This window comes from Paroedura picta, chromosome 17, assembly GCF_049243985.1.
Source record: "Paroedura picta isolate Pp20150507F chromosome 17, Ppicta_v3.0, whole genome shotgun sequence".
NCBI lineage: Eukaryota > Metazoa > Chordata > Lepidosauria > Squamata > Gekkonidae > Paroedura > Paroedura picta.
The window spans coordinates 11,498,621-11,503,580 of record NC_135385.1 but is presented as its reverse complement, the minus strand read 5'-3'; the positions used below and the strand labels follow the sequence as shown (position 1 = coordinate 11,503,580).

Sequence of the window (4,960 nt, the reverse complement as noted above, 5' to 3'; positions counted from 1 at the left end):
GTGAGGAGGGCGGCGGGGCGGCGGGGCGAGCGTGCCTCTGAGCGCGGGCAGAGTGCTCCTCCGCCCACCTTGTCCCGGGCCGGGGCGGCGGTGCCTTTTGGTGCACTTGGGAGTTGTGTGTGTGTGTTTGTTTGTGTGTGTGTTTTGAAGAGCTGCCTGTCAATATTGGGGAGGCCAAAGTTTGTTTTTTTTTTTTTTTTTGGGGGGGGGTATTTTGAAAGGTTTTGCGCCTCTCCCTGAGCTTTGCAAAACTTTTAGGGCGCTGAGGCTGCCCGGAAGAAACCCGGCTTCTCTGCCCCCCCCCGCCCCCGCCCTCTGCGCCTGCCCTCACAACAGCCCTGCGAGGCGGGCCAGGCTGACCCCCAATTAGCACCTGATCTTGCGTCTCTCTAGTCACTCCTAGGTGGTGCCTTGTTTGGAAATATTGCAAATATATGACAAATGTTCATGCTCTGCTGTGTTGGAGAGGAAGGGAAGACACAAATCCCATGTGTATTTTGCCCTTTTTGTTTTTGCAATGGGGCGCCCCCCACTGAGCGGAACCCAGCTCTGATCTCCCCCCCCTGTTTATTTCCAATATTTCCTCCTCTGAGCCCCTGAAGGAGTCCGCCTTTGCTTCCCATGCGCCTGCGGGGTGCTCGAGCGCATTTTTAGCTGAACGGGACCCAAGTGGAGGGGCCTTTTAGGCACGGGGGCCTCCGCCCTGGCCCAGCACCCATCTTCGGCACCCGGGGGCTTCTTCGTTCTGCTGGGGTGACCTTGGTCCTGTTGGCCACACGTCCCTCGAGCATGAGGTCAGGCTCATGCGCTGCTCCCACATACCGCTCCTTTTTCCGCGCTCCCCACCACTCATGTGGCCTCGCTGCGCCTATTTAAATCAGGGTGCTTAGGAAAAGGCCCCTTCCTTTTAGCCCTGCCGTTAAAGGATCCATTAAAGGTTGACATTCGGCTCACCCCTTAGGGTGTGATTTTATGCGCCCAGCACCCTCTCGAACGACAGGCCAGCCCGTCCCTGGCTGGCTGCGGCTGTTTTGGTTTGCGTCTGCTTTTGAGGTGCAGAATTTAGCCAGATGCCAGAATCGGAGCGGAATTATCCGAATTGAACTATTCGGGTGTGGTTTCCCCACCGGGGTGGCATTTGTGCCCAGCAAGCAAACCGTAGCAAAGGATACCCACATCCTCTCCAAGTAACACAACAGTATATTTCTCTACGGCTCTCTGGATGCGCCTCATAATACGTTCTGAAAACTGGCGACTGGCAGAATGCACAGCGGTGTAGAAATGATCTTTGGCATTCTGGGCAGCGCAGCCCTGGGTCCGTTTTGACAGCGGGGGTGACTTTACCCTCCCTTGGACTCCATTGCACCCCTAACTCCCCCACCCCGTCCCAGGTGATGCGCCTCTCACGGCCCGCGCCCTTTGAGGCATGCCTCCCAACTTTTGCTCCGGCCGTTTAGCTGTGCACAGGCTCCCCATTCATGCGCTTTCTTCCCTGCACGGTCGCCTACGGATTGCCTTTTCACATATTTATCAGCGACCCTCAAGATGGGTCATTAAGGGGGCAGAATAATGCGCAGAACTGAATCATTTTCAGGCCTCTTTATGAAGAGGAGTGTTTGTTGCCAGCAGATCAGAGCCGGTCTCTCTGGCAAGGCGACCGAGAGCTGCCCGCTTTTGCTAATTCTGATATAGGGACGCTGTTCTTACTTCTTGCTTCGTTCCCTGTCGAGGACAATAGGGAACTTTATACTGTGGGGAGTTTGCTAACTTATGAATCTCTCCCCCCCCCCCCTCCTAAACTGCCCCTAAAAAGGCCAACTGTTTCTGAAAGACGGAAAATGAATGCATTTTGTTCAGGCTTTGTGTCAGTGGTAAGAAAAAGTGACTTATTAATGTAGGAGGAAGCCTGGTCATTTAGAAAGGGCCGGGAAAGACAGGCAGCCTTTAGAAGACGAGAAATACAGTGGATGGATGCTTTCAGGAAATCGATTCAGGCCCGTGTGGTTAATGCGGGCAGCAAATTGTTAGTTGCTCTTTGGTGACACCGTGAAATCATTGTGTTTCTTGTGGGGATGCCGCCCCTCCGCTTGTCTGAAATCCTACGTGTATTTTGCAGGAAGCAGAATAATCCCCGTCTGCACGGTCTAAACGGGCCTTTTGAGCTACCTTTGCCTAGATGGGGCAGTAAAAGGTGGAGAGGTTTGTTTCCGTATACAGCCTCTTAAATTTTTGCAAAATGCTTCTCTCGCAAAGCCAGGCTGGGCATGCCCGGCTCTTTGACCTTTTCAAGATGTTCACCTCGAAGGGACACCCCCATGACTTGAACTTCCGACGTGACTGTCAGATGTTGACAGGTTGTGTTTCGGCTGTGCGTGGGCGACGTGGCTGTCCATTTCCAAGGTGATGCGGCCGTTCCGGCAGCTCCAGGAAGAAGCTTTGACAAGCCCTGGAGAGTGAATCAGAAGTCTTCCCGTGTGTTTGTCGCCGGATAAATCTGTCAAGTTTTGGTTGCAGGAGGAGCGTGTGAGCCAGGTCGCGTTGCGCCAGACTCGGAAGCTGGAAACCTGGTGGGCGTGGCGTGTTTATCTTGACAAGAAAGGGGACATGCCAGGATGAATCAGTGATAGCTTCTTCAAACAAGCAATGCTGCCATGAACATTTCTCAGCCGCTGTTTCCCGAGCTGTTTAGTCATCAACAGGCAGGACACTGTTTTCAAAAAGGAGATCTGCGCACGTTTTCCGGCTGGTTTGGTTGGCCACGGAATGGGCACAGGGGAGGGGGAGACCAAATAATCTATTATGTTTCATCCTGCCTCCCTCCCCTCCCCATGGGGACCAAAACAGCTCATGTCATTTCCCCCCCTCCTTGCGTTTTATCCTTGCAACTACCCTGTCAGGTGTGTCCTGTTCAGCGTGGGTGTGGTGGGTCCAAAGACAGCTTAGCAAACTTCTATTGCCGTGTGAGGGTTCGAACCTGGGTCCAAGAGGTTCCATATTCCAATCACTTGTCTAAACAAATTTCCTGGCGTCTTAGAGGCACCCTGCTCCTTTACGTCTCTCACAAACAGCCTGTTGATACTGTCTTTTGTTGATTATGAATGATAAGGTCACGAGGGGGTAGTGTTAATACTAGTGGTTGCTTTCCTTTTTTTTTTTTGAGCAGGGGTGGCCAAACTGCGGCTCTCCAGATGTCAATGGGCTACAATTCCCATTAGCCTCTGCCCCATGCTGGCAGGGGCTCATGGGAATTGTAGTCCATGGAGATCTGGAGAGCCGCAGTTTGGCCACCCCGGCGCCTGGAGAGTCACCAGAATTTGAGCCTTTGTGCTTTGATCCCAAAGCTCAGGACAGACACAAAGGGCTGAGAACAAATTAAATGGAGCTAAAAACTCAGCTGGTGCAGTTGTATGTATGTTATACTGGGCCAGTCTTGTCGCTCATAGTTCTTCAGAAATATTTGAGGGGGGGAATAGTGAACTATAATTCACTTGAGACCAAGAAGTTCGTCTGCTGATGGCACCTTGTGATGTCCATAGAAAAAATTGAGAATGCGCGCATGTGCGCACACACATGCTTAGCATGTCTCTGCCCAAATTTCCTTTGCAGACAAGTTTTGCAGGTTGAATGTTTGTGCAAGTTCTTATGGATCCAGCTGGTAGCAGTTCTGGTTAGGTCCGGTGTTGTTGTCTGTTGGAGGATTTATTTTGGTTTATAAGGTTAGAAAAACCACATAGGATTAAGGGTTTCTCGGGATACTTTTTAAAAAGGCTGTGCCGTGTCTCTCCTTTTAGGTGTTGCAACAGTTGGGAATCTTGAGAATTTTAATGCGGTTTCTTTCATGTTAAAATTAGAACGCATATTTTCAACCTCTGACATCCTTTTGTTTTCCTTCCAGCTTGACTCACCTCTTTCTCTGCGTGTGTGTTTTTAAAGTGTGTGTTTTCATTCTGTAGGCCAGAGATTCTCCAACTTGGTTTCATTGGCCTTAAAAGAAAAGAACAGGCAAAGTAAAATAGCACTGGGAGTTGTCTTTCCTGCAGATGGGAAGGAAAGGTTCCAGCAAAGGAAATAAAACCCAAACAATTTCCTTTCCCCCCCCTGTCCTTCTCTTACTATGTCAAGATATAGGATTGCTGATGAATGTGGACCATAGAGAATCATAGAATACTAGAGTTGGAAGGGACCTCCTGGGTCAAATTTGTGTTTTCTTCTCCTCTTTTGATGGCCCTGTGAATGTTCACTTCATGATATTCATGGCCCTCTTAAATCTAAGGGCAGCAGAGAAAGCATGCCTGGATTGTTGGCACCCAGATCTGTGTGTGTGTGTGTGTGTTTGTTGCACTTCTCTGCTCCTGTGAGAGAAAATTGCCATGACGTGAAAGGCGGTGTGGTCATACCACTGGCATTCTTGCGTTGTCAGGAAGCTTTTACATAAGCAGGCCGATCCCAAAACCCTGACTTGACTTTCATGTAGTATTAACTTGGCGTTCTGATGGACCAGCGAGGGCGTGTTCAACAAGTGGTGTCTTCTGGTTTGGTCATCTGGGCGTGGAATCGGGGTCACTCTAGTTGGGCAGGTAGTGTAAATTTCCTGCATTCTGCAGGGGGTTCGACTAGAATCAACCTGTGGTCCTCCAGATGTCCATGGACTACAATTCCCATGAGCCCCTTTGCTGGCAGGGGCTCATGGGAATTGTAGACCATGGACATCTGGAGGACTGCAGTTTGACTACCCCTGGACTAGATGACTCTCTAGGTCCCTTTCAACTCTATTATTATTTTATATAGCAAAAGACTGTGAATGACCCTAATTCTCAGTAGGCGAGGTCACTGGTAGACGGTGAGGGCTACCAGCCCTGGGCTGGAACTAGGGTTGTGTGCTTCGGCGCGGTTCGGCCAACTTGGCAATCACCGAAGCCCACGGTGGCCATCCCAGAACCAATGGGATGAAATTAATTTA

The 4,960-nt window shown here is 50.5% G+C and overlaps 1 protein-coding gene across 1 annotated transcript in view; it reads left to right on the top strand.

The window, feature by feature from the left end:
* Positions 1-4,960, top strand: part of CYTH3 (cytohesin 3) — a 60,165-nt gene that overhangs the window by 168 nt on the left and 55,037 nt on the right. The gene's annotated exons all lie outside the window — the stretch shown is intronic.